The sequence below is a fragment of the Tamandua tetradactyla genome, chromosome 19 (genome assembly GCF_023851605.1).
Source record: "Tamandua tetradactyla isolate mTamTet1 chromosome 19, mTamTet1.pri, whole genome shotgun sequence".
Taxonomy (NCBI): domain Eukaryota; kingdom Metazoa; phylum Chordata; class Mammalia; order Pilosa; family Myrmecophagidae; genus Tamandua; species Tamandua tetradactyla.
This window is the reverse complement of record NC_135345.1, coordinates 52,491,372-52,516,009: the sequence shown is the minus strand read 5'-3', so window position 1 is coordinate 52,516,009 and position 24,638 is coordinate 52,491,372.

Genomic DNA, 24,638 nt, shown 5'->3' with positions numbered 1-24,638 from the left:
TAACTGATTAGGTGCATGCCAATCTTTGATCTTTTCTGGAATCTCCCTTTTCCACAGCTGGCTCTCTACCCCTCTCTGCCAGGCAGCAGCTCTAGCTTTGAGGGGCCCACATGTAGCAGGGACCACACCAGCTGCCTCTGCACAGTCCACACTTTGTTTAAAGGAGAACCATATGGCAGGTCCGGGTAAGGGACCCCTGAAAGCAAAACAAGGTGTACAGGTTGAGAAAATAAATATGGAGGAGAAAGAGACAAGAGCAACAAGCCCGGAAAGGAATGGGGGATCCATAACTGTTGGTGGGAAGGGTGGCAGCAGGCTGACTAGCTGCTTGAAATGCAAATATGGAAGAAACTTCCTCACCCAATCTGTGTTCTAGGTCAAACCAAAGGTGTTTGCTTGGGCTGCGAGCCTGAGCCATCTCTTGTGGCCAGGCATTGGACAATATGGTTTTCCTGCCTTTACATGCAAGCACCTGAGTGCCAGGGAGCAACTAGGAAGGGTGATCCCTGAGTGGAGGGATGTGGTGGGAGGGAAGTTAGTACAATGGGAAAAGAAGTTTAACCCCAGAGATGAATTAATGAAGAGTGTGTGGCAGGTATCTGGAAGGGCAGAGAGATAGGTGATTACAGGCACAGGTTACAAGGGGATATGCTCCGGGCTGTCCTTGGGTAAGTAAGCTAGGGAGGGACCCAAGGTCAAGCTAAACTCCCCTCTGAGGGTTCTTCAGACAGTGCATTTGGAGAAAACTCAGGGAATATTTCAGTTAACAGCAGGAACCTACACATAAATGTTGCAGTTGAGAAGAATGCAAAAGGGATGGGGTTGAGGGAGAGAGTAAAGGCCATCAATCAATTGGTGTATGGAGGGCATAGTGTACCAAGGTGTATTAGTTTCCTAGGGCTGCTATAACAAATTACCACAACCCAAGTGGACTAAAACCACAGGAATTTATTCTCTCAGAGTTCCAGAGGCTAGACATCTGAAATCAAGGTGTAGGCAGAGCTATGCCCCTTCCCATGGCCCTAGGAAAGAGTCTTCCTCTTGATTTTCCTAGCTCCTGATGGTTCCCGACAATCCTTGGCATTCTTGGTGTGCAGCTGCATCACTCCAGTCTCTGCCTCCATCTTCACATGGCCTTTCCCTCTGCATCTCTCTGTGTTTGTGTCTCTTCTCCTCTTCTTTAATGCACACCAGCCATTGGATTATGGGCCCACCCCACTCCTTTTATGAACTACTTAAAAAAAAAACCTTTTTATTTTGAAATACTTTAGAACTTACAGGACAGTTAAAAAATAATACAAATCCCATAGAGAGCACTCCAAATACCCTCATCTCCTCAGATACCCAGATCCATTTTATCATTTGCCACATTTGCTGTATCATTTTATTGATCCATTTACCAATCCATCTATTTATCTGTTCATCTACCTGCCTATCAATCCATTTTCTGAACATTTGAGTGTAGGTTGTATAAATATTGCTCCTTGAACACTTAATACCAACATGTTTTTCCTAAGAACAAGAATATTCACTATGTAACTATCTTACATGCATTTAATGTTGAGGTGAAGCTTACAGACTATATTCCCATTTTTCCATGTGTACCAATAATGCTTCTGAGACTTTTCTCCTCCCCTGTTAGATCCCATCCGGGTTCATGTATTCCATTTAATTGTCATTGTCCCTTTAGTTGCTTATTTGGAGAATGTATACACAACATAATTTTTTTTTTGAGTTGTGGGAATATATACACAGCATAAAATTCTCCCCCTTATCCCAAGCAATGGTATTCATCATTTTCACAACTGTTGTGGTACCCTCACCACTTTCCATTACTAAAAATTTCTCATCTCCCCAAAGAGAAACCCTATACTCATTATGCACTAACTCCCCATTCACTCTATCCCTGCCCTGGGGCTCTACTTTCTTCTCTATGGTCTTGCATCTGCTCCAATATTTTCTTTGTAGATACTGCAGATTTAACATCCTAATCCTACAATAATCTTGTTTGCTTTGAAACCACCTTTAACTTCAATAGTATACACGAACTATGTTCCGATACCTCTCCATCCCTCCACCTTTTTGTATGTCTTGTCACAAATTACATGTTTATACACAGAATCCCCAAACCACTGACTTTTTATTGCATTTTATGAGTTTGCCTTTTATATCCTGTAGTAAGTAAAAAGAGGAGTTGCAAACTGAAAATACGATAGTACTGGCATTTATATTTACCCTGTCGTTACCTCATTGGAGCTGAGTTACCTGATTGGAAAAAGCTTCAGAGCCAACTTAGAGACATTTGGAGATATAGAACCCAAGAATATCTCCATATGCCTTTCCATGAGAAGGTAAACAGGCCAGAACCCAGAGTTTTGTCCTGGAGGAGCTAAGTGAAGGCCTACGGATGCTTAGAGGAAACCACTGGCATCAGACACTAGAAGAAATGGAACCTGGAACAAGGACCAGCAGATACCAACCACATGCGTCCCCATGTGACAGCCTTTCTTCAGAGTTGAGTATTCCTCTGGATGCCTTAGTTTGGACATTTTTATGTCCTTAGAACTGTAAACTTGTAACTTAATAACCCCCCTTTATAAAAGCCAACCCATTTCTGGCATATTGCATTTCATTTCAGTAATAAACTAAAACACCCTCCTTGTTGGGTCAACTGTCAACTATTAACCTGAGAGCTCCCAATGGCCCTGTACCCACCACTCTTGAGGAAGCCAGTTTGAAAGAACAGAGTAACTTTCAGAGACAAGAGATGGAGATGAAGAGAGAGCATGTTGCTCATGTTCATGTCCCCAGTTCGTATTGTGCTTGAGGCCTGACTTCAGGCCTCATGTCCCAGAGAATCCACAGAGTTTCCATATAACCCACACACATTTCATTTGGGTATCAGTGTTCACTTTCAAACAGTACAGCCCAACTACTCCAGGCTTCAAAGAATTTACTATCAATCTAGAGAGACAGGAATTTACTTCTAATAAGGGAACTGATACCGAGAGCAAATGCTAAGGACCAGAGGATAAGCTCATATAGTAAGTGCCATAAGCGATCAGAGGGGAGAGGGATGGCAATGGGCTAGTGTATTCAGGGAAAAGTTATGAATGAAGACAAGTTTGAGAGTGAACTCAGGGATAGGTAGGGCTTTAAAAGGTAGAGAGGAAAGAGACAGATATGTCATAACAGTAAAATTATCGGGGCAGAATCAGAGATAGAAATGCATAAGGCAGATTCAGAGTAGGTCAGTCTGACCAATTTGATGGCCTGGAGGTGAGTAAGGGACATCAAAAGATACATGAACACACTCAAGATTGACAAACGCTATGCCATGATGCCATTGGTAGGTATTATTATTATTTATACAGATCCTGATGTAACTTCACTTACTATTTGGAATGTGTAGTAAAATTCTGCATTATGTTTTACTGTGTCTGTGCTAGTATCTTGGGCTTATCCTCCCAGGAGAGGACTATTAGTAACTCTACTAGATATGTTTTATTAATGTCGTTCCAAAATGATAGATCAGAAACTAAGTCAGGATGACTAGACTCCAAGATTACTCAACTGAACAAATCAGGAAACTTCCAGAGCTCTGTAATTTCCTAAGTCTGTCTTTTCGACACTTTGAAAGATGAGGCAGGGAAATGGCTAGTCTCCTAGTAATTATCACCACCTGTTCTCTAAGCAACACTCCCCTAATAGCATCTCCCCACAGGAAAGAAAGAGAGGGAGAGAGAAGGAGAGGACCATTTTCAGCAGGTCTGCCTGGGGAGGGCCACTTTTGTAGGCCCTTCTTCAAGGTCACAATCTCTTGCTCTGGAAAACAGAATGGCCCTTGGCAAAATTAGGAAATGGCCAACATTTGTCTTTAGGACCCTCCTGTTTTCTTTCCTAGCATTCTTTTTACCTAAACCTTCTCTCTCAATTTTATATCTTCCTCAGGCACCTGGAGGCTGCCCAGTACAATTTTACTGCCAGTGCTCTCATCCGATAACATTGTGTGAAATACCTCACAGTAAGAATTGCCTGGACCATGCCAACAGCCTCTGTTCAGCCTTCCTGCCCCCAGCTGCTGGCCCTTCAAATCCATCCTCCATACTGCGATACCCTGAGCTTTTGAAAGTACAAACCCAATCTCTTACCCTCTTTCTTTTATTAAATCCTTTAGGGAGCCTACATTTCCTAATGAGTAAAGTTCAAGTTCATTTATATGAAGCAGGCCAATTACTCTCAACGTGTAGTTTCCCAAGACCAGCTGCAGAGAGGGTGAAAGAAATACAAATTCTTCGGCTGTATTCCGAATCTACTAGATCACAAAATCTGAGAATGTGGCCCTGTAATCTAGCTGTTCAGATGATTCTGATGCAAGTGCGTGTTGAAAAGCATTGATGTAGCTAAACCTTGCCCACTGACCCAGATTTCTTGTTCAGGTTTTAGTGGCTACCAGGCACGTTGCATTGAGTATAATGAAGGCTAAGCCTTAGCTTATTGGGGGAAAACCATTCCATGATTGTTTGGCGATATCTACATAAGTAAAGGGTAGAGTAATGGCATAAAATGGCCAGTCGCTTTCTATTCTAATTCAATCGTCTGACATCACCAAAGCTTTGTGTTGAATGTATTTGATGGAGACCAGCCACACTGAAAGGAGGATGACAGCCTGGAGAACACTAATTTAATTCTACTGACCCAATCCCTAGTCAAGAATTTAGGGGATTAGGGTACCTACCTGGTTGGGGTTTTTTTGAGGGGAAGGAATGCACTGTAGCTGAGATGTGCTTTACCTACTTTTCTTAGTATACATAGCTGTAACTGATTAGGGCAGGGAGGGATGGGGGAGCAGGGAAGAGAGCTTAGCCACAGGGCAGAAAGGGGACACCCTGCAGTGAGGCAAGCCAGCCCTGTCATCTGTTTGCTGGAGATGGATTCTGCGGTGAGGCTCCTGCTTGGGATCTCCAAGTCCTAAGGGGGGATTTAAGGGTGATACTTAATTTTTCCTATAAGAGAGGCAGAGGGCAGGGAAGCCAGACAGGGAGGGGCTAAAGCAACTGTGGAAGCCAAAACAGCTGGAAGTGATTAGGACCCAGCCTAGAAGGCAGCAGACAGGTAATAGTCTGGGATTGGTAGAGCTGCAGAAAGAAACCTTTGCCCTAGAAGCATTTGGCAAGCCCTCTCTGTTGTGTTTTGACTTGGTGTCTGACATTGCTATGAATGTTTCCACAATGAAAAATGAAAACTGCTTAACAAGCTCCTTTACCTTCTAGAGATGGGGGCTATTTATGTTAGCTTCATACATATAAGGGGCAAAATGCTCCCTCCAGACCTACCTGAAGCAAAAATAGGGAGTCTAGAATTTCCAGCTAACCCTTTGCTTTTCCTGAAGGCTGAGGTTTAAGTTTCATGCTTGGGGTTCAGCTGCACTTTCCTTCTAATGACTCTCTAGGGCACACTATGGTTCTTTCTTTGTGTCACCTCATTTCTTCCCTCACCCAGGTTTGTCCCAGGCCAACCTGAGCAGGGCCACTGTGATGGCAGCTCTTTTCCCTTCTAGTTTGGAGTTTGTTTCATACCTTCCTGGAAATCCTGAAGCTCATCTTTCTTCCTGGCATTACAAATCTAACTCTTATATTTTACTTTTCCCCAGGAAAGTCACTTAACCAAAGAAGAGAGATCTGTGTCTGGCTTTGTTTGGGAAAAAAAGTGCCCTAAGATTTATTAACAATGATCCATACCTAAAATAATCCAACAAAACCGAGAATAATTCTATATAAAGGAGGAATGACAATAAAAATTGGTTTTGTGTTTCATCTTATATATTTCATTCATGCATCTCTCTAGGAAAAAAATAAACTACTATGGAGAGGCAGTTTTACGAACACTACTTGAGGCACTGTTTCATTTTATTTGAACATGTTTTGCAGAAATACAATCTGCATGCTATTATATCTAATTTTCTAAGTCCTTGCTAAGTGATATCAGGCCTGCCACCCTTGCTGTTAAATGTCAGTTAAGACCTAATTAATTAAACTGTCCTGACAAGTTTAAATTAGTTTCCACAGAGAACGTAATTTGCCTTGGGGCACTATAGATCACTAACTCCCAACTGATAGTGCTTACAGGCATATTTTAAACTAACTTTTATAATATTTTAACCAAATAGTATATGTCCATTGTAGAAAAATAAAAAACAAAAAAACTAAAAAGGCAGTTTAATATTACTTATATTTTATCATACAGACACAACTGCTATAAACATTTTGATGTAAATCCTTTTTTTGTCTGTTTCAAAAACCATTTTTTATAATTTTTTTGTAATGTTTCAAAAACCAATAATGAACATTTCTCTTTTGCATTTCCGTGTTTATGAGCCAAAATAGGATTTTTACACAAACAGTAAGTTTGAAAGCCAGGTTTTGTCAAGTGAGGGAGGATTTTCTGCGTTCTTTTAACCATCAAAAACCAAACCTGGAAAACTCAGATTATAGAGTCCCTTCCAGAGGAAGGAGTAGAGAAACTGTTCCTTTCACCTGTGATAACTAGACCATCAGGTTTGCCACCCAAGTGGAGAAAGGAGATATGGGATAGAGGAAGAAAAAGTCTAAAGCCCAACTTCGGGAGCAAGTAGATTAGGGAGAGAGGAAGAAAGAAAGAAGTGGGATAAGGACACAAAGGACCAGTCTCTCTACCCTGAAGCATAGTGATGTGTCAGATAGGATGAGAGGAACCCCAAGGAAAGAGGTCTTTTTGGCCCAAGTAATTCATCTTGGTTATATGGTACAATCAGTTCCTTGTAGTTACTGCTACAAAACTGCTGCTGCTACCAAGGAGTGCAGTTACACAGTAAGTTGAACAAAAAAGTTCCCTTTAAGAATAATCTGAGGGCGGGCCATGGTGGCTCAGTGGCAGAGTTCTTGCCTGCCATTCCAGAGACCCAGGTTTGATTCACTGTGCCTGCCCATGCAAAAAAAAAAAAAAAAAAAAAAAAAAAAAAGAATAATCTGAGGTGAGTTTCCAGGCTGGTGGTTGGCCCCTTCATTCAGGGAGTCATTCTTTCCCAAGCAATTGCTTTGCCTCAGGGCCAAGGCATTGTCATCAAATGTATGTGATGGCTATCAGGTAACTGCTATCGCTGGGCCCCTTTGGTAGGAGGGAAAAAGAGAGTGTGAAGAGGAACACCCAATGTCATGAAGCCCTGGCCTGAAAGTGGCACACGTGACCTCTACTCACATTCTATTGGTGAGAACTTGGTCATGTGGCCAACACTAGTCACAAGGAATGCTGGGAAATGTGGCATAACTGAGCAGCCATATTTGCCCATCTACAGTTCTATTATTGTGGAACAAAGGGAGAAAAGGTTTTAGATGCCCAATAGCAGTCTCCTCCACACTTTATGTCATAGATAGGACCCTGGAGTTCCCAAGTGCACTTGAAGGGAGCCTTTGAAGGCAGTGATTTGAGAGCCATGGGCTTTCCATCAGACACTAAGAGGAGGGTGAGGGGACTTTTACAGCTGAGGCTAAGAGTGAATCACCTAGACCCAGAAAGGACTACAGAGCCAGAGAGAGTTGAGATGAGGTCAGCCCAGTCAAGGAATACCATTAGTCCTATCCAGCTGAGAGAGACTGATCACAAGTTATACTACTGCTAATATCCACTGCAAAGGCCAGTAGGATGGGCAATGAAAAAGCTAACAAGGGGCACCACAAAAACCAGGGGAGACAGTGACATCACAGCTGCAAGGACCCCTGACTCAACTACCCTAAGCCTACACTAAACATCTCCCATACCCAGATTTCCATCTTAGAAACCAGAAGTAGAGGGGGTGGAGATATGAAATGTTGGATACATGGATGCACAAGAGACTGTGTTACCTAAACAGGCTGTCCAGATCATGGGAAGACATCACCACATTGGATTAAATTTATGACAACCCCCATTTCTCCCCGGCAGGGTAGTGGGTATGTAAGAAAACACAAATCAAGTTATCAATTAACAAAGAAACTACTTTTTTTCTGCATGTCTGGGTGCACTTTATGACTCTCAAACATATGTACAAAAATGTCTTGGAAAGGTGGGATGGGGATTAGAAACTTTAGGCTGACTAGTTAGGCTACATCCCACACTCATCTCAGAGGTTTTCTGTGCAGATAAAAAAATCACGTAGCTATTGTCACAGAGTCAGAATCTAGATTATAGGTTTTCAGGGCATGGGGAGGGGTAAGGGAATAGGAAGTTATGGTTTAAAATGTATAGGGCTTCTATTTGATACAATAGGAAAAATTTTGGTAATGGGTGGTGGTGGTGGTAGCATAACATTTTGAATGCAGTTGACATCACTGAATTATATATTTGGATATGGTTAAAAGGGAAAATTGTAGGGTGTATATATGATACTACAATAAAAAAATGTTTCAAAAATCCATAGAACTGCACTGAACAATGAACCCTAAATTAAACCACGGACTATAGTTTATGGTACCATTATAAAAATTTGCTCTCATCAATTGTAACAAATGTACTGCATCAATGCAGGATATTAATAATATGGTGGTATTTAAGAATCTTGTATTTTATGGATGATTGTTCTATAAACCCACAACGTCTCTAATAAAAAAGTAAATAACTCAGCTGTCAAGAACACTGACTTGGAGGTCAGGAGCCCCAAGAAGGGCACTTGAGCTATGTTTAACTGATGCCCAGACATGAATGGTAGACGGGGTAGGGACAGGGTCACAGTTGAGGTTTAATTTCAGGGAACACCTGCAGAGCACCATGAGTTAGAGGGACTCCAGTGCCTGGACAGAGTTTGCAGCAAGGCGTGGACGTCAGAGGGAGCAGTGGCTCTGGCTGGGTCTGAACCCACCAGTGCCTCTGCATCACCAATGCACCCTGCAAAGAGATGGAAGGGCCAAAGAGTGCAGAAAACACAGGGAAAGTGCATTAGTTAACAAGGTCTCCAACCCCATAAAAACAGTTCAAAACTCCCCAAAATCTGAACAAGGAGAGTTTTTCCCACATTGGACACAAACTCATTTGGTAGCAGAACCTCACCTAAAGTGAGCTGAAGCTCTTTATGGGTTCTTATTTATCCCACTTAGTATGAATATCCTTATATTTCACTGCAGAGATAGTAAAACGTTCAGTTTGCGAGTGCTGCCCCAGGTCTCCCTGGAATGTTATGAAATATGGCATTTTACTTTTCTAAAATCTGAAAAATTCTGAAATTTGAAACACATCTGGCACAAGGGATAAGGGTTTGATAACCTGTATTTCAAAATCATCTCTGTCACAAGGTGATACACATTCTTAATTGGATAAAATTCTATTTACAGTCCTAGCACCAGAGTTTCTCTAATACTTTCATAGAGGTTATACAGTTTCATGTAACAGAGATACAACAACTGACATTTATTTTCTCTATCAGATTTTCAATGCTGATTTTATAGCTAGATAAAAATTTAAGGATCTTCTAATTTCATCAAAGTTTATTTCCAGTTTATGAGGAATTAGGAAATGCTTTTAATTTTTTCCCAGTATTTACTCTTCTTTATATACTTTATTCAGATTGTGGGGAGTAAAAATGTAATCACACAGTAGATTCATGATTGGTTATTTTGCAACACTAAGTATTCCGGGAATGTACTTTTGAGCTGTGTACTCAGGATGGAGATCATAAGGGAAAGAAAAGAAAGAAGAGTAATACTGTGTGCTATAAGCCAGATTTTCTTCTATACCATCTAATGTAATCATCATGAAAAATCTCCAAACTATTCCCAGTTGTATTGAGTAAACTGAACCTCAGAGAGGTTAAATAATTTGCCCAGAGTCACTCAGCCAGTAAGTAGTAGAGCTAGGTCTCCCTATCTTAGTTCCCCATAAGGGCAATAACCTCCTAGCTGGACCTTGTATCCCATCTTGTCTACCTTGAGGTCTCCTTCCAAATTATTTCCAAGACATTTTTCAAGGCATATTTCTAAAGCACTGATCTTCCCTGTTAAAAACTCTTCAATGATGTCCCATTCCCTTGGGATAAAGTCTAACCTCCTTAATCTTAACCTCCATAAACCATTTATGTTTTGACCTTTTCCCATTTTCTATATTCATCTATAAGCCACAAAGAACTACTTGTAGTATCTGCTTACTCTACCTGCTTGTACAAATTATTACCTCTACCTGGAAGACTTCCTACTGCCCTTTCCCTAGTGCTCCCTGCTAACCCTCTTTCATCTCCATACCATTATAGTCTAGCCAAAACTATTGCAGAAACCTCCTCATAGATGTCTCTGCTTCTATTCTTCTCCATGCTCCCTCATCCATTCTCCTGAGAATAGCATGTGGGTGGTTTTAAAGCATAAATCAGATATGTCACTCTTCTGCCCCCTCAATGGCTTTCCCTTAACCTGAGTCACAAAGTCCACACAACCCGGCCCAGCTCACCTGTCCGACATTCCTGGTGAGCGCAAACACTCCAGCCACAATAGCCTCCTTCCTGCCTCTTGTTACCATTTCAGGGCTTTTGTAGTTGTTCCTTCAGCTTGGGTGCACTTGCTTTAGTTCATTACTTGACTGGATCCTTCTCAACTTTGGGTCTCATCTTATATAAAGTTTACTTAGAGCTTTCTGTTGACCCTTCTTCCACCTAAACTAAATTTGGGATCCTATTTATATATTTCACTGTGCCAATCTCGAGCTGAAATCAAATGGTACATTTATTTGTTTGTCATTTTATATATACATTTTTTTCTCCAACTGGACTGTACGTTCCTTGAGGTTAAGGACCACATCTGTTTTGTTCATAATTTTATTTTGTTCATAATTTTATTATCAACACCCAAGACAAAGCCTGGTCCAAATTTATAGCTCCAATCTTATTAGTTGAATAGATGAGTGAATAAATGAATAAATCTTACTGAGCTCAGCACAAATACCCTTTCATCAAAGAAGGTTTTTCTGACCCTTGTGTTGTCTTAAAACTATGTACGTCAGAAAAATTTATTCTTAATTTTAATCCATTTCATTGGGTATGAACCCATCTAAGTAGGTCTTTTGATGAGGTTACTTCAGTTAAGGTGTGACCCAAGTGAATAAGAATGGGATTTAATCCTACTGCTGAAGTCCTTTATAAGAAGAATGAAATTAAGACAGAGAAAGCCACGCAGGGAACAGCCAGAAGCTGAAAACCAAGGGAACCTGGAAGAGAAAGGAGAAGGCTCGGGAGGCTGCAAAGTGCCAGAAAAGCTGAGGACCAAGGGCTGTCCGCAGCAGGCCCCAGAACATCACAGTCTTCTGGGAGAAAGCATCACCTTGACTGTCTTGATTTTGAATTTCTAGCCTCAAAACTGTGAACCAGTAAATTTCCATTGTTAAACCACCCATTGCCTGGTATTTTTTTAATCCTTATTTTTAAACTTCTCTGTCCATACCCTGGATAAAAGGAACATCAGACACAGAGTTTTCACAATCACACAGTCACATTGTAAAAGCTATGTAGTTCTACAATCGTCTTCAAGAATCAAGGCTACTGGAACACAGTTCAACAGTTTTAGGGACTTCCCTCTAGCCTCTCCAATACACCATAAACAAAAAAGGTGATAGCTATATAAAGGCATAAGAATAACCTGCAAGATAACATCTTTACTCTGTTTGAAATACCTCAGCCACTAAAACTTTATTTTGTCTCATTTCTCTCTTCCCCCCTTTGGTCAAGAAGGTTTTCTCAATCTCCCTGTGAGTCATGGCCCACATAGGGGGCAGGGCAGTGAGTTCACCAGCTAATCTGGCTTAGAGAGAGAGGCCATATCTGAGCAACAAAAGAGATTCTCTGGGGGTGACTCAGGTGTAATTATCAGTAGGTTTAGCTTCTCTTTTGCAGGAATAAGTTTCACAGGGGCAAATCCCAAGATTGAGGGCTCAGCCTATTGAATTGGTTGTCCCCACCCATTACATGGTATTTGATTTAGCAGTCAGGAGACTAAAACACCCTCCCAGCTGAATTTGGCTTCCTGCTATGGTGTTCACCACTGTTCATTGTGGATATTGATTTCTTTCTCCCCATATCTCTAGGCTAGTAGATCATTAAGAGAAAAAGCTGTGTGTATATTCTTCTTGCTGACCACAGTATTCAGTTCAAACAGCACGAGGTCAATGAATGTCTATTGGATTGATGAAGGTTGAATACCTGATGGTTACCGGATTTCACAACTCAGGCTCCAGTCACAATGCTCTCCATGAGGACGGTGACAATCCAGCTTCATTCACCTTTGTAATCTTGCCCTGGCACAAAAAGGTTGTTCAGAAATATTTTTTTGATGAGTGACTATGTGAAAAACTTAATGATAGAGCCCACAGAACTTATCTTTCTATTAATAACTTCCCTTTCACAGCATTTTGTTTTGGCTTTAAGGCATGTGCCACTTGTAGGAAGGAATATGATTTCTCTAAATCTAAAAATACTTTAAGCATTTTTCCCTCTTTTAACAGTGACTGTTTTTAACATTCTTTAGATAACACCATATTAATTCATTCATTCACTCACTCATCTATTTGCTTATGTATCTGTTCCCAAGCTAAATTGTGTATACATCATCATTTCCCGTGTTGCTTTCTTTCATCGCTCTTCTCCAAAAGATTCCAACAGCATTTTAGAGAAAGAAACTCTTCAGCTTATTGGGCACAAGGGTCTATTAGTCTATTATCCTCCCAAACGCAAACCCCTTTATATCCAACTAATCAGTTAGAGGGCAAGAAGGAATGGTCATACAAGCTATCAAATAAATCTTATTACAGATGAGGAAACTGGGCCCAAGAAGTGGTAGAGGAAGTGAGCTCCAGAAACACTTAGGATTTTGTGTTCTCACTTCTAACGTAAGTCTGAGGTGATTCATCCACACTGGTCCACTAGCCAACTACACAGCGTAACCTTGTAACCAACTACACAGCAGTGATTTCCCTTTGCTTCCCTCCTCTTGCCATACTCTCCCCTTCACCCCAATGTATAACCAACTTTGCAGAGTGCTCCCAGCAAAGGGAAAAATATCTGGAAATGCTGGGGAGCTAAGAGGGGTGAGCCTATGTGTACCTAGAAACCAGGAACTTTAGGCAACATTGAATGTTTTTCTTTTTTAACAACTATGACCTTTTCCCCTAAATTATTGATTTTCTCATATATTGAATTCTTGAAATTTTGATATAAAATAACATTCAGCATGTTTTCTGATTATAAAATAGTAGAGGCTTATTTCTGGAAATTTTATAAAATACATAAAAGACAATGAAGAAAATTAAAGACGCCAACAATAGCACTTCACAGAAGTAGCCATTATTAAGATTTTAAAAATATTTCCTTCTATTTGACGTAGTCACATTAGATTTCTTATGTCTCTAATGTCCGATACTTTATCTTCCTTGTTTAAATGCATAATAGTTAATGAATATATATATATTTTTCCAAAAATGGGTTCATATCATAGATACTTTTTGTAATCTTCTTTTAAAAAACAACACATATATCAAGAATGTTATTTTATCTGATAACATATTTTTCTATAAAATTATCTTTAATAATTTTATTAGAATCTTTTAATAATTTTATTGGGTTCCTGTAAAATATGGAAGCCTAATATTACAATATATAGTTGTAGCATAATTTTTTAAACAAGCCTTCATTATTGGATATTTTTTGTCTCTCTCTTTTTTTCACTATTACAAATAACTACAAGTAACATCATTGCCTATAAATCTTTGTGGGTACCCTGATTATTTCTATTGTATCCATTCCTAGTAATAGGATTTCCGGGGCAAGGGTTAGAGATATGTTTAAGATTTGTGATAAATATTGCCAACTTGCCTTCCAGATTGGTTATATCAACTTGTAGAGTAGTCAGGCCTGAGGGTGCCTGTGTATTTGTCTGGAATTAATTGCTTTTTAAGTTATCATTTATATTATTTCAGGGTAAAATGCAAGATGTCTTGGCCACTTTACTTCATAATGCTTGACAGCCTGGGCCTAAGTAAATTACTCAAGTAGTTATATTTTTCTTGGAAAAAGAATGTTTTCCATTAACACATCTTCCTGTCAATTAGGGAACACACTCCCACTCCCCCCGGTGTTAATTTGACATGTGCGCCTTTCCAAGTTCCCAGGCATCCTCATGGTCTGCCTTTGGTCAAGCTTTGGGTGATGCCTGGTCTCAGGCCAGATGAAAATCAGCAATGGCATCTTCTGCCAGTTCCCCTTTGGTAGGAGGCTGAGTTCTGAAAGATCCTGAGGTGCTTTTGGAAAAACACAGGTAGAATGTGAAATGTGCCTTCAAGATATGGCTACGTTTGGCATAGGCATCTGAGCCCATGAGGCTAATGCCAGAGACGTCTTGAAGGCACAATTCTACCCAGGGAATGTCCTCAACCAAAGCACCCTCCTGCCTACCCACCATAGGTATTAGTTTTTCTATTCAACAGTAAATCCATTTAGCCTTATCCTTGTCTATGCTTTTATTTTTTAATTGAGAAAAGCATTCTCCCACACCCATGTTCCTTTATATCCAACTAATCATTTAGAGGGTGAGAAGGAATGGTCATACAAGCCATCAAATAATCACAGCTGGCTCCTTGCTCCATTGTCTCCAAACCTCAAACTAAAGAGAAGTGGGTGTCGAAGGGAGGTTAGCTTTACCTTTGGGTTCACTATTTCACTGACAGTATTACAAATGGTGAATGCTAGGCCTTCTCACATTTCCCTAGGAGGGTAGCCTGTGAAAGAGATTTGTCCCATGAAATTAGACCCTGGGGAATGGGGAGGGAACACACTGACTTAAAATCAGTTAAGGATTATTTTAAATATTACAACCTTTTCATATACAGAGCAATAGAAAAAGTATTTTAAAATCAATACTTAGCATATTTTAAAATTCCATTTCTATGTTTTCATTTAATTCAAATTATATTAGCATATTATAATAAATTAAAATATAATACCTATTTATTCATATATCTTTATTAATAGCTGGCTGATTCTGATGGCTGCTTAAGAAAACAGTATCTGTCAAACATTTTATAACATTTTACATCATATTATGAAAGTGACTTTTGTCATCCTCTCTCATTGTCCCCGTTGCCCCCAATTATCTCCTCCTATTCTTTTGCTAAATGAATCCTCTGGAGGACCACTTTGTTCAGTGATTTATGTAAATAAATTGGTTAATTTCAAAGACAGAAAAATAAGCTGCTTTTTTTTTGCCTTCCAACTGAGACACCAGAATGGACCAAGGGAAATCAATAGCTCAGGTACTACTGAAACTCTCATCTGAATATTTTATCCCATGGAAACCCACCCAATGAGTCTCCAACTTTAGGGAAAATGGAAGCAGAAAGAAGGTGCACTAGCCTTGCCCTAATAACCACATAGGATGGGAGCAGCCTGAGACCACCCCTCTTGCTTGGAGGTTGAATCTAAGCTTTGAGAAGAATAAAAGGCCCCTTTGGACGAGAAACCAACTCTCTGGAACCTAAGAACTGGCTAGTGTAGCTCACAGCTCTGCGGGCGCATTTTCTCACCACGTAAGGGAGTAGAGTCTCTAAGGACACTGTGCAGCTGCAATAGCTCATAAAGCCAGTAGCATTACTTCATCTCTGGCCTGCATGCAGAATATTACATGGAGTAGGAGTCAACACCTAGTGCTAAATCGGGGAGAACAGGAAAGACTAGGAAAGACTGAAGAATCTGTGTGCATTAAAAACCATGGAATAATTTTGCTATAAGCTAACAATATCTTGAACAAGTATCGATGAAACTGGTAGGTATGCAGACAACTGGCCCGGATTTTATTTAACAGATGACTGAGAGCCTTCAACTGGTTCCTGCAGGTCTGGCAGGGCCTGCATTTCACAGAGTTCAGTTTTGTTTTAAGTTGCCTTTGGTCATTCCCTAATGTTGAGGTAACACTGTGTGTGTGGATGTGTGTGCATCTGTTCAGTGGCATCCATATGAATAGGGAACTAGACAGACATTCACTTTTAAAATTGCTTTGGCAAGAGAAATCTCATATTCATGTTAGGCACATAATAATCTGTGGTGAAGGGTGGTTCTGAAAATGCAATTGGTGGTGGTGTTTTTGACATTGGATAAGTACCATATAAGGTCAAGTTCTCTCAATGGTTATGTGTTTTTTCCAGAGATCATGCAAATAGTTTTCCCATTTTATTTATAACCGTACATTGAGTTAGTCACTTATTTGAGAATATTGGGATACATATTGTATCACAATTGGAAAAATTGTAGAATTTTTTTTTTGTATGCTGTATGGCAGGGTCACATTTTATTCTTTTTCCATGTGAGTATCCTGTTATTGAAGCACCATTTGTTTTTTGTTTGTTTGTTTGCATGGACAGGCACTGGGAATCGAACCTGGGTCTCTGGCATGGCAAGCAAGAACTCTACCTGCTGAGCCACCATGGCCTGCCCTCATTTGTTGAATTTTTGTTGTTGTTTGCTTGTTTTGGAAGTGCATGGATGGAAATTGAACCTGGGTCTCCTGTATGGCAGGCGAGAATTCTACCACCGAACAACCTTTGCACCCCTGTAAGTATATGAATTTCAATTTCTGTATATTGAATCATATTTTATAAACTCTGTGGCAATATAGTAGTTAAAGGATACTTTAAAGGATTCCTTTGTTTGGTAAGTCTGGGAGGAAAAACATTTAAACTCCTCAATGAAAGAAATATTCTATTTTAATAATGCACAATTTGATCATAGAAGTCAGAAGTCATCAGCATGTCGATATGTTTTCATCTTTTCAAAATAATATATATTTCTTATCACTTGTTATTAAGAATTGACTCCATATTGTAATATTTTTCAGGGAGCATTTTTAAGGAACAAAAACATCAATGGCTAGCTTTCAAAGCATCAATGTAATAAGTAATGGCAAGATTTTTTTCATTTGTCCCTCAAAGTTTCCTCAGGAAGCTGCAAAGTCCCTTATGTGTTCTGAACACTACAAATTGGCCACACCTCCTCTATTCTAGGTATCGTATGGCGAGTCAGAATGTCATTTAAAGCAATGACTGCAAACTTAGGTTGTCCTTCCCAGACCAGCTCTAAATGACGTACATGTTTGGGGTTAATCTGCTTCCCATGATTAACCTTCAGAACTGACGGGATGTCACCAGGATTATCTCCTTCCCAACCACAGGAATGAATAAAATCCTGAGGCTCCTTCTAAGTTTAGCCTGATTTCTCTAACAAATCATACTGCAAAATCTTGAGAGACCAGTCATGAAGAAGGGAGTATTAATGTTAGAAATATCTGTTATCTGAGAGAGGAGTTACAGTGGATATTGAATGATGTGATGGTTAGGTTCTGGTGTCAACTTGGCCAAATGCTTATGCCCAGTTGTCTGGTTAGGCAAGCACTAACTTGACCATTGCTGCAAGGATGCTTAATGGCTGGTTGATATACTGGAAGACTGGTGTACTAAGTCATCAGTCAGTTCATTACATCTGTGGCTGATTGCATCTGTGATCATGAAAGGCATGTCTCCCACAATGAGATAATCCAATCAGTTGAAGGCTTTCAAGGAAGAAGAGAGACTCTTTCACTGCTTCTTCAGCCAGCATGCCTTCTCTGTGGAGGTTGTCCAGACTGTTCATCAGAGCTGCAGCTTCACAGCCTGCCCTACACATTTTGGACCCTTCCATTCCCATGGTTGCATGAGACACCTTTATAAATCTCGACAGTTATCTCCTGTTGGTTCTGTTTCTCTAGAAAACCTTGACTAGCATAGATGACAATTAGCAATCTCTGTTGCATACACCCTTCCTCCACAGATGAGAAATCTGAGGTCCAGAGAAGTTCCATGATTAGTTTCAATATCCACAACTATTTAAACATTAGTTGGAACTAAAAGCCACAATTTTCCTTCCCCCAAATACTTAACTGAGCCCTTTCTATAAGCCAAGAACTTGACAGTTACCACAGATAGAGACCTGAAGAGATGCCCAGCTCTTCCAGGGTTCTGCAGTTCGGGGAACAGACTGCCAGGGCAATGTGATAAGTGCTGCTTCACCTACACTTGCTTTCCTTCATTGTTGGTCTAAATTCAGATCATTAGATTTGGAGCAACTCCATTTTTCCATTCCTTTCTGATTACCCAGGGACTGTGTATTACCACAAAACATCTCACCCGTTGCATTCAAAGACAGAATATTGATCTATATCTAAGGGGCAAAGGCTTTGAGTTTTCTTTGAAGTGGTGGTGATGGGTTTTGATGAAGACGTAGCTATTAACGTTATCCACCTTGCACCTAAAGATGGCTTTCAAATAGCAGAAAATAAATATTGACAAAAGGCCTGACCTAACTTAGAGTAAAATCTGTACTTTGAAATGAAGGACCCGAGATAACAATGCAGTAGACAGTGTAAGTGCTAGCTGAGGAAAGGTACTAAATAGTGGTTTGCAGCTGTTAAGTTCATTTGATCTAATTCCCTAATTTGGGTGGGTCCAAAGCTGTCTGCATATTTAGCCTCTTTCCTAACTTCATTTTATAACACCACCCTTGTTTTTCTTTCTCCTTTCATCCCTCTTTTAATTTATGTTTTCCTGCTATATTTTTTGCATCCCCATGATAAACCTCCTTAAATCTTTTCTGGAACAAGGCAAGATATAAAATTAATCAATTGATCAGAAATTAATCTACAGTTGCAGTCATTTCTCCATCTTTTCTTCTTTCTTGGCTCACCTTACTGGCTTCTGCCTTCTCCCTTCTCCCTTCTCTTGTCATAAGTCCCCAGAGTCTTGCTAAAGACGATCCTCATTCCCGATCCTCTTTGTTTGCTCAACCTAAAGCCCTGGAGGCTGCTCCTTCTTTTTTTTCTCCCATTCCCTCCTTTTCAAACTCTTTCCTCCCCAGTTTTGGTGGTGATGCCTGGCTGTCCTCTGAACACTTCCACTGCTTGTTTGTTCAATGCCTTTTCTAGTTTTCCCATCTGGAAATTATTGGCATGGTATTGAGCCTCAGCTTCCGGCGTTCATGTTTCTCGGTTTTAAGGAGAGGTCATTTATTCTCCTGGACTGGAATTCCCTTGAGGACAAGGATCATATAATTTTTAACATCACCAGAGGGTCTTGCACATCATTGGTGCTTAACACGCATCACAGATTTAACCTGACAGCACAGAACTTCTAGTGGTGGTCTATAGTGTCCTCCTAGAGAGTTTAGAAGACATTTTCCTAAAAAAAAGTTCAGCAAGTTATGGAATGTATATTGTTCAATGCACTCTATGGTTTATAAAACTCATTAAATCAAAATGGGCAAGAATCTAATTGAAATCTTTTATCCTGTCCAGCACTAACCTCAGGACATCTTATAGCTACAGACACAAACTCTGTTTGTTTGTTGTTGATTTTTTTTTTTTGCTCGTATCTACTAAAATAGATTCTGAATCCTTCATCTCTCTCTGTCTTCACTTACACTATGCCTCATGATGCTTGAAGCTCAATCCCCTCTCACCTAGAGGTGCACAGCAGCCTCCTAAGTGGTTGCTTTGCTGCCCTTTCATTCCCTGTCAGGCATTCTTTGCACAGCAGCCAGAGAGATTTCTAAACGCTGCAAATCTGGACATGTTGTTCTTCTGCTCTATAACTTTCTGTGGCTTTCTATGGCTCTGCAGATCCTTTTACATGGCCTACAATGCCGTACCTGACTCACCAGCCTTTCTCAATTCCTAGGATGCTCCAAACTCCTCCTGGTCTTTCCTTCTAGTCCCTTCTAGTACTTTCACATGTACTGTCTTCACCCGGAATACCCTTGTCATGGTTAGGGACAGGTGTCAACTTGGCCAAGTTGTGGTACCTGTTCATCTGATTGGGCAGGCGCTGGCCTGTCTGTTGCAATGAGGACATTTCATAGGATTAGGTCATGATCACGTCAGCTACATCCATAGCTGATTCCATTTGTAATCAGTCAAAGGGGAGTGTCTTCTGCAATTAGTGATGCTAAATCCAATCATGGGAAGCCTTTTAAGGAGGACTCAGAGGAGACAGGTTCCATTCCTGCTTTGGCTGGTGAGCCTCTCCTGTGGAGTTCATCCAGGCCATCCATTGGAGTCATCGGCTTCGCAGCCTGCCCTGTGGATTTTGGACTCTGCATTCCTACGGTCACGTGAGACACTTTCATAAATTTTATATTTGCAAGTGTTCCCTGTTGATTCTGTTTCTCTAGAGAACCCTAACTAATACAACCCTCAACTCATTTTTTGAGGAAATGGCTTCCTCGGGGCACCTGACCCGACTTCTCAGACTGGTTCAGCAATGCCGATTAACCATTGCCGTTCTTCGCTGTACTTTTCCTTCAAAGGATTTATAATAACTGCAATTAAATAATTATCGGGGTATTTATTTCATAGCATTTGACTTTCCTCGATGGACTGGAAGCTCTCAAAAGGCAGGGACAGGCCCAAGCCCCGCAGCAGCCGAGCCGCCCGACCTCCTTCTCCCCTCTCTTTCTCCGCCGGCCCGCCGCGCGGCGCCCAAGCCCCGCAGCAGCCGAGCCGCCCGACCTCCTTCTCCCCTCTCTTTCTCCGCCGGCCCGCCGCGCGGCGCCCAAGCCCCGCAGCAGCCGAGCCGCCCGACCTCCTTCTCCCCTCTCTTCCCCCTCCTGCTCCGGCTGCTCTCCAACCACCACGGTGCCCTCTTCCCCCGCCTTCACCGTGCTCCTCCACCACCAGCCTCGACAGCCTTGCCGCCCTCACCTTTCCTCCTCCAGAACAGCTACTGGGGGAGTGGAGATAATACAGAGCAGCTCCCGGAGCCACGACGGAGATCAAAGGGACAGCGGACCCCATCCTGGAACGGCTGACTATCTGGGAGAACCAGCTCCGGTGAGATCACCAAGGGGCACGGGCTTTCCTGGGTGGGACGACAAGCGACCGGAGTCCCTCCCTTCCACCTTCCTGGGCCAGCTGGTAGAATTGGACAGGCGGTCCCCTTAGGCCGCGGCGGCTGGTGCCCCCACCACACGAGGCCCCCTGGAACAACTGAGATAGTTGGGTCGGAAACCCCCAGACTGCGGAGAACAGTGACCGGGGGATCCCTTCCAAACACGTGACTCCCCCGTCGGCTGGGAACAGTGTACTCTCCCGGGCTGCGACAGCTGGCGCCCTCCCGCCACGCTTGGTGCCCCGCGCTGACTGGCTAATTTGGCCGGACGCTCTCCTGTGCTGCGACGGCCGGCAACCCTCCCCACGTTTGGAACCCCGGGCCGGCTGGCATTCTTCCAAGACGCTTAGGTTGCCGAACCTCCCCTACGGCGAGAGTTTTCCAGAGTTGAGGGACCCACAGCAACTTTCGCTGGTGGAACCCACAGACAGGCGTGTGCCACGAGCGCCACCTACTGGGCAGGATAGGAAGAACAGAACCCAGAGATTGCGCAGAAAAATCTTTCAAGCTGTGGGGTCGAACACCCGGGGAAATCTGACTAAATGCCCAGACGCCAGCAGAAGATAACGGATCACGCTCAGAAAATTGAACATATGGCCCAGTCAAACGAAGAAACCAATAGTTCAAATGAGATACAGGAGCTGAAACAACTAATGCTGAATATACGAACAGAAATGGAAAACCTCTTCAAAAACGAAATCGATAAATTGAGGGAGGACATGAAGAAGACATGGGCTGAACATAAAGAAGAAATAGAAAAACTGAAAAAACAAATCACAGAACTTATGGAAGTGAAAGATAAAGTAGAAAAGATGGAAAAAACAATGGATACCTACAATGACAGATTTAAAGAAACAGAAGATAGAATTAGTGATTTGGAGGATGAAACATCTGAATCCCAAAAAGAAACAGAAACTATCCGGAAAAGAATGGAAAAATTTGAACAAGGTATCAGGGAACTCAAGGACAATGTGAACCGTACAAATATACGTGTAGTGGGTATCCCAGAAGGAGAAGAGAAGGGAAAAGGAGGAGAAAAACTAATGGAAGAAATTATCACTGAAAATTTCCCAACTCTTATGAAAGACCTAAAATTACAGATCCAAGAAGTGCAGCGCACCCCAAAGAGATTAGACACAAATAGGCATTCCCCAAGACACTTACTAGTTAGAATGTCAGAGGTCAAAGAGAAAGAGAGGATCTTGAAGGCAGCGAGAGAAAAACAATCCGTCACATACAAGGGAAACCCAATAAGACTATGTGTAGATTTCTCAGCAGAAACCATGGAAGCTAGAAGACAGTGGGATGATATATTTAAGTTACTAAAAGAGAAAAACTGCCAGCCAAGACTCCTATATCCAGCAAAATTGTCCTTCAAAAATGAGGGAGAAATTAAAACATTCTCAGACAAAAAGTCACTAAGAGAATTTGTGACCAAGAGACCAGCTCTGCAAGAAATACTAAAGGAAGCACTAGAGTCAGATACAAAAAGACAGAAGAGAGAGACATGGAGAAAAGTGTAGAAAGAAGGAAAGTCAGATATGATATATATAATACAAAAGGCAAAATGGTAGAGGAAAATATTATCCAAACAGTAATAACTCTAAATGTCAATGGACTGAATTCCCCAATTAAAAGACATAGACTGGCAGAATGGATTAAAAAACAGGATCCTTCTATATGCTGTCTACAGGAAACACATCTTAGACCCAAAGATAAATATAGGTTGAAAGTGAAAGGTTGGGAAAAGATATTTCATGCAAACAACAACCAGAAAAGAGCAGGAGTGGCTATACTAATATCCAACAAATTAGACTTCAAATGTAAAACAGTTAAAAGAGACAAAGAAGGACACTATATACTATTAAAAGGAACAATTAAGCAAGAAGACATAACAATCATAAATATTTACGCACCGAACCAGAATGCCCCAAAATACGTGAGGAATACACTGCAAACACTGAAGAGGGAAATAGACACATATACCATAATAGTTGGAGACTTCAATTCACCACTCTCATCAATGGACAGAACATCTACACAGAGGATCAATAAAGAAATAGAGAACCTGAATATTACTATAAATGAACTTGACTTAACAGACATTTATAGGACATTACATCCCACAACAGCAGGATACACCTTTTTTTCAAGTGCTCATGGATCATTCTCAAAGATAGACCATATGCTGGGTCACAAAGCAAGTCTTAACAAATTTTAAAAGATTGAAATCATACACAACACTTTCTCGGATCATAAAGGAATGAAGTTGGAAATCAATAATAGGCGGAGTGCCAGAAAATTCATAAATACATGGAGGCTCAACAACACACTCTTAAACAACAAGTGGGTCAAAGAAGAAATTGCAAGAGAAATTAGTAAATACCTAGAGGCAAATGAAAATGAAGACACAACATATCAAAACTTATGGGACGCAGCAAAGGCAGTGCTAAGAGGGAAATTTATTGCCCTAAATGCCTTTATCAGAAAAGAAGAAAAGGCAAAAATGCAGGAATTAACTGTCCACTTGGAAGAACTGGAGAAAGAACAGCAAACTAATCCCAAAGCAAGCAAAAGGAAAGAAATAACAAAGGTTAGAGCACAAATAAATGAAATTGAAAACATGAAAACAATAGAGAAAATCAATAAGACCAGAAGTTGGTTCTATGAGAAAATCAACAAGATTGATGGGCCCTTAGCAAGATTGACAAAAAGAAGAAGAGAGAGGATGCAAATAAATAAGATTAGAAATGAAAGAGGAGACATAACTACTGACCTCACAGAAATAAAGGAGGTAATAACAGGATACTATGAACAACTTTACGCTAATAAATACAACAATTTAGAAGAAATGGACAGGTTCCTGGAAAGACATGAACAACCAACTTTGACTCAAGAAGAAATAGACGACCTCAACAAACCAATCACAAGTAAAGAGATTGAATTAGTTATTCAAAAGCTCCCTAAAAAGAAAAGTCCAGGACCAGACGGCTTCACATGTGAATTCTATCAAACATTCCAGAAAGAATTAGTACCTACTCTCCTCAAACTCTTCAACATAATCGAAGTGGAGGGAAAACTACCTAATTCATTCTATGAAGCCAACATCACCCTCATACCAAAACCAGGCAAAGATATTACAAAAAAAGAAAACTACAGACCAATCTCTCTAATGAATACAGATGCAAAAATCCTCAATAAAATTCTAGCAAATCGTATCCAACAACACATTAAAAGAATTATACATCATGACCAAGTAGGATTCATCCCAGGTATGCAAGGATGGTTCAACATAAGAAAATCAATTAATGTAATACACCATATCAACAAATCAAAGCAGAAAAATCACATGATCATCTCAATTGATGCAGAGAAGGCATTTGACAAGATTCAACATCCTTTCCTGCTGAAAACACTTCAAAAGATAGGAATACAAGGGAACTTCCTTAAAATGATAGAGGGAATATATGAAAAACCCACAGCTAATATCATCCTCAATGGGGAAAAATTGAAAACTTTCCCCCTAAGATCAGGAACAAGACAAGGATGTCCACTATCACCACTATTATTCAACATTGTGTTGGAAGTTCTAGCCAGAGCAATTAGACAAGAAAAAGAAATACAAGGCATCAAAATAGGAAAGGAAGAAGTAAAACTATCACTGTTTGCAGACGATATGATACTATATGTAG